This window comes from Cherax quadricarinatus, chromosome 55 (genome assembly GCF_038502225.1).
Source record: "Cherax quadricarinatus isolate ZL_2023a chromosome 55, ASM3850222v1, whole genome shotgun sequence".
NCBI classification, from domain to species: Eukaryota; Metazoa; Arthropoda; class Malacostraca; order Decapoda; family Parastacidae; genus Cherax; species Cherax quadricarinatus.
Window position 1 is genome coordinate 26026088 of NC_091346.1, and position 7517 is coordinate 26033604.

At 39.6% G+C, this 7517-nt stretch overlaps 1 non-coding gene across 5 annotated transcripts in view; it reads right to left on the bottom strand.

Annotated features, from left to right (window-relative positions):
- Window positions 1–7033, bottom strand: part of LOC128698900 (uncharacterized) — a 38108-nt gene extending 31075 nt beyond the window's left edge. Inside the window, exons 1-3 of one of the 5 annotated variants that reach the window (XR_011393545.1) lie at window positions 4690–7033; window positions 3070–4656; window positions 2595–2712 (exon numbers count right to left, since the gene is read on the bottom strand). This is a non-coding gene — a transcript (uncharacterized protein). Of the gene's footprint in view, window positions 1–2594; window positions 2713–3069 lie in introns of all 5 variants that reach the window. The other 4 variants (XR_011393547.1, XR_011393546.1, XR_011393548.1 and 1 more) reach the window with 4 other exon arrangements.
- Between the last annotated feature and the right edge of the window lie 484 nt (window positions 7034–7517).

Here is a 7517-nt window from a genome sequence, read left to right on the forward strand (position 1 = left end):
TAATCACTGTTTTTGCAGAGGTGTTCAGAATACAACAGTTCAGGAGCATATACGTATAAAGATACACAACATATCCCTCCAAACTGCCAATATCCCAAACCCCTCCATTGTACTTCCCATTTCCAGGACTCAAGTCCGGCTATATAAAAATAACCGGTTTCCTTGAATCCCTTCACTAAATATTACCCTGCTCACACTCCAACAGCTCGTCAGGTCCCAAATAGCATTCGTCTCCATTCACTCCTATCTAACACGCTCACGCACGCTTGGTGGAAGTCCAAGCCCCTCGCCCACAAAACCTCCTTTACCCCCTCCCACCAACTTTTTCGAGGACGACCCCTACCCCGCCTTCCTTCCCCTACAGATTTATACGCTCTCCATGTCATTCTACTTTAATGCATTCTCTCTAAATGACCAAACCACCTCAACAACCCCTCTTCATCCCTCTGACTAATACTTTTATTAACTCCACACCTTTTCCTAATTTCCACACTCCAAAATTTCTGCATAATATTCACACCACACATTGCCCTTAGACAGAACATCTCCAACCGCCTCCTCGGTGCAGCATTTACAACCCAAGCTTCACACCCATATAATACTGTTGGTATTGCTATACTTTCATACAATCCCTTCTTTGCCTCCACAGATAACGTTTTTTTTTCTCCACATATGCCTCAACGCACCACTCGCCTTTTTTCCTTCATCAATTCTATGATTAATCTCATCCTTCATAAATCCATCCGCTGACATGTCAACTCCCAAGTATCTGAAAACATTCACTTTTTCCATACTCCTCCTCCCCAATTTGATATCCAATTTTTCTTTATCTAAATCATTTGATACCCTTATCACCTTACTCTTTTCTATGTTCACTTTCAACTTTCTACCATTACACACACTCCCAAACTCGTCTACTAACCTTTGCAATTTTTCTTTAGAATCTCCCATAAGCACAGTATCATCAGCAAAAAGTAACTGTGTCAATTCCCATTTTGTATTTGATTCCCCATAATTTAATCCCACCCCTCTCCCGAACACCCTAGCATTTACTTCTTTTACAACCCCATCTATAAATATATTAAACAACCATGGTGACATTACACATCCCTGTCTAAGACCTACTTTTACCGGGAAGTATTCTCCCTCTCTTCTACACACCCTAACCTGAGCCTCACTATCCTCATAAAACCTCTTTACAGCATTTAGTAACTTACCACCTATTCCATATACTTGCAACATCTGCCACATTGCTCCCCTATCCACTCTATCATATGCCTTTTCTAAATCCATAAATGCAATAAAAACTTCCCTACCTTTATCTAAATACTGTTCACATATATGCTTCAATGTAAACACTTGATCTACACATCCCCTGCCCACTCTGAAACCTCCTTGCTCATCCGCAATCCTACATTGTGTCTTACCTCAAATTCTTTCAATTATAACCCTACCGTACAGTTTTCCTGTTTTTAACTGACAAATCCATTCGTTCTCTAGGCTTTCTTAACTTGTTTAACTCACTCCAAAAATTTTTCTTATTTTCATTAAAATTTCTTGACAGTGCCTCTCCTACTCTATCATCTGCTCTCCTTTTGCACTCTCTCACCACTCTCTTCATCTTTCTTTTACTCTCCATATACTCTACTCTTCTTATAACGCTTCTGCTTTGTAAAAAACTCTCATAAGCTAACTTTTTCTCTTTTATCACACCCTTTACTTCATCATTCCACCAATCACTCTTCTTTCCTCCTGCACCCACCCTCCTATAACCACAAACTTCTGCCCCACATTCTAATACTGCATTTTTAAAACTATTCCAACCCTCTTCAACCCTCCCACTACTCATACTTGCACTAGCCCACCTTTCTGCCAATAGTTGCTTATATTTCACCCGAACGTCCTCCTCCCTTAGTTTATACACTCTCACCTCCCTCTTACTTGTTGTTACCATTTTCCTCTTGTCCCATCTACCTCTTACTTTAACTGTAGCTACAACTAAATAATGATCCGATATATCAGTTGCCCCTCTATAAGCGTGTACATCCTGGAGCCTACCCATCAACCTTTTATCCACCAATACTTAATCTAACAAACTACTTTCATTACCTGCTATATAATACCTTGTATATTTATTTATCCTCTTTTTCATAAAAATGTATTACTTATTACCAAACCTCTTTCTACACATAGCTCAATTAAAGGCTCCCCATTTTCATTTACCCCTGGCACCCCAAATTTACCTACTACTCCCTCCACAACATTTTTACTCGCTTTAGCATTGAAATCCCCAACCACAAGTACTCTCACACTTGGTTCAAAACTCCCCACGCATTCACTCAACATTTCCCAAAATCTCTCTCTCTCTCCTCTACACTTCTCTCTTCTAATATATATATATATATATATATATATATATATATATATATATATATATATATATATATATATATATATATATATATATATATATATATATATATATATATATATATATATATATATATATATATATATATATATATATATAGTATTATCATTATTATCACTATTATTAGAGTGCAAATGGCTCCTGGTAAGAAGAAAGCACCCACCTTGCCACAGACGTCACAGCAGTTACAGATATCCTTGACAGTGCCCCAGGGACAGTCCAGGGTGCTGGGGTCACGACACTTCCTTTCCTCACAAGGTATACAACTCAGCCCCGAACAACTGAGGAATATATAAGAGGTGTGTTATTGTGTTTCTTACTGGCTCTTCAAATTGTACGGTAAAAGGACACACATCATGGCGACCAATGTTTGTTTCAACACTTTCTATAATACACAGGTGCTACTTTATATAAACAAAGTGACTAGACTTTCTTTTAATACAGAAAAACTTTTCAGATAATGAAATAGAGCATATATTACAGTATCCAAAGATCTTACAGGGATATTAAAACATTCTTGTCAAGCACGGTTGTATTAACAGAAGTAAGATGGAGAGAAACGTGTCAATCTTTAAGAGACAAAATTCACTAATAAATACGTCCCAACTTTTCACTCTGTTACAGCAGGAACGTCTAACCTGGCGACGGTGAGAGTGAAGGCACACAGGAGAGTGAAGGTGTGCATGGTGTGTAGGCAGTGGAGCGCCAGGAGGACTAACAGGTTACGTCCGCTGGCAGGGTAAGTCGTCACTTCACTCGGCTCTGCTTCCGTGGTCTAACAGCGTCTGTCTCTTGCCAGGTACGTAGTGACATTCTCCATTCCACCTCACAGACCACATGCACAACACCAGTACACTCGACGCCCACTCATTTCCTCTAACTAGATTATCATCCGCATGGGTGCAAATTCCAGCAGAAACACAACATTGTCTTTTAATGTTTGTATTTCTGAAACACGGGGAAAACTTTCCTGGGATAACACAAAAAAAAGACAATGGTTTTAACACTAAGATGCTTTATATTATATTTGTACAAACAAGTGTATAAATAACTCTGTATATATTCATAACTTTAATCCTTATTGTATGGATCAAAATATTCTTAATGTTAGTGTACAGTTGATGGGGTGTTTATATGCTGGTAGAATTACCGACAATATGTAAAGTAAAAGGACATAAGTGCAACTAATGTGACATTATTATTGTGGCAACGTTTCGCTCTCCAGGAGCTTTGATATCCTTTTACTCATGTGCAAGTTAATTGTTCTACCTTATTGTATTACTACTACTACAACTTATATCACTACTACTACTACTACTACTGCTACTACTACTACTACTACTACTACTACTACTACTACTACTACTGCTACTACTACTACTACTACTACTACTACTACTACTACTACTACTACTACTACTGCTGCTACTACCACTAGTATTGCACCTCACACTGAGCCTATATATACTCTCTGTGTCCATGTACTGTTTGTAACGGCTTGACAAAGCTCCTGGAGAGTGAAACGTTGCCACAATAAAATGTCACATTAGCTACACTTGTGTCCTTTTACTTTACAAGTTGATGGGGTAGAGGGGTAAGCCAGTGGAAGGCTTCGGTCAGATGACCAAAAGCTCCAGCTGCAGGTCATCATATAACAGACCCGCGTCAGGAAACACTTCTCCTGTTTCTTGACGAACCTACTTAACCTAAATAAACACATTTTGAATAAATGATTTAGAAAACCGACAAGTTGATAAATGAAACACTTGTGCAATATCTGAGTATCTACATTCTGAAAATGTTTCGCCAACCAGTGGCTTCCAATGCAGAGAAAGGTGGAAAATGAGTTTGAGGTAATCAGTCCCCCAGCCTGGAGTCGATGTGTTCAGTCCATCAGTCTTGACAGAAGTGCAACATCTTAGGATCCGATGCAGGGAATTCTTCATAACTTGTCTAACCTATACACACGACCTACTTCCACTAGTGAGGTGTTTCTTCTGGTGACTCCACTGCTTCACCTCCACTCCACTGCTTCACCTCCACTCCACTGCTTCACCTCCACTCCACTGCTTCACCTCCACTGCTTCACCTCCATTGCTTCACCTCCATTGCTTCACCTCCACTGCTTCACCTCCACTCCACTGCTTCACCTCCACTCCACTGCTTCACCTCCACTGCTTCACCTCCATTGCTTCACCTCCATTGCTTCACCTCCATTGCTTCACCTCCACTGCTTCACCTCCACTCCACTGCTTCACCTCCACTGCTTCACCTCCATTGCTTCACCTCCATTGCTTCACCTCCACTGCTTCACCTCATCTGTCAGCAGAATATAAGTCCCATCTAATAATAATAATAATATCTTTATTTCTACAAGTACATGTACTAGGTACACAGACTTAACTGTTTGTTATGCTGAGCATTTCGGGCAAATTAGGTTAATTTTGTCCCAGGATGCAGCCCACACCAGTCGACTAACACCTACGTATCTATTTTACTGATGAGTGAATATGGACAGCAGGTGTCTTATGGAAACACGTCCTAATATTTTCCAACTGTACCGGAGATCGACCCCCGGACCTCAGTGTGTGAGATGAGTGCTCTAGCAGTCGAGCTACGGGACACTCCGCGAATATGCTGCACCTTTGTTAAGGTTGATGGAATGAACACATCGACTCCAGGCTGAGGGACTGATTATCTCTATCTCTTTCTCATCTTCCAACTTTCTCTGCATTGGACTGAAGAAGTCACTGGCTGGCGAAATCTTCCAGAATAAACATACTTAAATATTATACAAGTGTCTGACTGAGCTATGATATGAGGCTCCCTGGGAAGGGAAAAATTCTACAGGACAGAAGTGAAGCAAGAAAGAGTGACGACTGAGCTGCACGTCCATCATGTGTTAAGCTTCAAGGACTCTTATCCAACACCACTCAGAGTAAACTGAAAGTGACTGACAGATCTGGTATTTAATAGGAGTAGAAAAGATGAAAAATTCACCCTGAAATAATCACATTTACATTTTAGTGTCAACTTTGCTTCACCGATGGTCTTCACTCTACGTAAAAACGGTAGTTGTTTAGGAAGATGGACTGATAAATTATATGTGGCGAGTAGTTTTCAAGGGAAGGTAACTTAGCGGAAAAAATTAAATCATGTGACATTGTCTCACTAAACGTTAAAAAGAAACAGGTAGCCAACACAATAAAGTAAACAAAACTGTCTAACCTGGTGACCGCGAGGACACCAGACGAGTATGACGGTGTTCATGGCCACGTCCTCTGGCTAGTAAGTCCTCACTCACCCTGATGCTTCTTAGTCTGTGGTAGTAGTCGCTTCCCCGTCAAGCAAGTACTGACGCTGCTTTTGGTTAGGTTAGGTAAGGTTCGTCAGGAAACAGGACAAGTGTTTCCTGAAGCGGGTCTAAGTCAGATGATGACCCACAGCTGGAGCTTTTGGTCATCTGACCGAGGCCTTCCACTGGCTTACCCCTCCACCCCCTTAAAAATAATGGTCATAGTTATAGCCATACAGACGTTACTTTTAACCCGGATATATACGTAGTCTCCCTCCCAGTCCCAAGTTTCACTTATTAAGACGAAAAAAACACAGTAAAAATAATTGTCGTAGTAGTCACTCCGCAAATATTTTTAACTTTGCTTCTTTAATACTGGGAAAATATGTTCCGAATTTTTAAAAAAAAAAAAACATCGACTCTCTTCATGTTAACGTAAAAAAAAATCTCACGTGCGTGTAATTTACTATTTATAATTGCTTATTCACAGCTGGAAATATAAACACAAATGCAGTATAATGTGATCCTTTATTGACTACGTTTCGCCCACACAGTGGGCTTTTTCAAGTCACAAACAAAAGAGTTCTGTTTGTGAATTGAAAAAGCCCACTGTGTGGGCGAAACGTAGTCAATAAAGGATCACATTATACTGCATTTGTGTTTATATTTCCATTGTGTCGGTATTTTATACCATTTATTTCCACCCTTATTCACAGCTGCTGGAATACTTTTTTTTTAAATATGCCGTAATTTTAATCAATTTTCAAGTATTTGTTGGACTTTCTCTTAAGTTCTTGTTATAACTGCTGATACTCGATTTGTAAATATTTTACAATAATCTTTCTGCACCGTTTCATTTACAGTTAAAAAAAAAAAGGTCTTTTATTCTCCCTATTGTGTGTATAAAGAAACTTTCCTTTTCTACTTGCTTACATCTTTCTTTTCACGAATTTATATGTAATATTTTATTTCCTGTCTTGGTCGTGTTGTCTAACAAGGTTGTTGAGAGTGTCATGGCTGCCAGTCACATCCATGTGTCTTATGTAGCGCCTTCACCATCATCACTCTTGATTCCAGTAACTGGAGCTGCCCTTCCCCTTCCTTGACAAATCTTCATTACATTACGTTCCCAACACTGAAGATATACAGCATGTCAACACACATGTCAATACACATGTCAACACACATGTCAACACACATGTCAACACACATGTCAACACACATGTCAACACACATGTCAACACACATGTCAATACACATGTCAACACACATGTCAACACACATGTCAACACACATGTCAACACACATGTCAATACACATGTCAACACACATGTCAACACACATGTCAACACACATGTCAACACACATGTCAACACACATGTCAACACACATGTCAACACACATGTCAACACACATGTCAACACACATGTCAACACACATGTCAACACACATGTCAACACACATGTCAACACACATGTCAACACACATGTCAATACACATGTCAACACACATGTCAACACACATGTCAACACACATGTCAACACACATGTCAACACACATGTCAACACACATGTCAACACACATGTCAACACACATGTCAACACACATGTCAACACACATGTCAACACACATGTCAACACACATGTCAACACACATGTCAACACACATGTCAACACACATGTCAACACACATGTCAACACACATGTCAACACACATCTATCAAACGACATAAAGTAGTGCTGATTGTTGCCTGTTTATAACTTTATTATTTAAAAAAGTTCCCTCCTACTT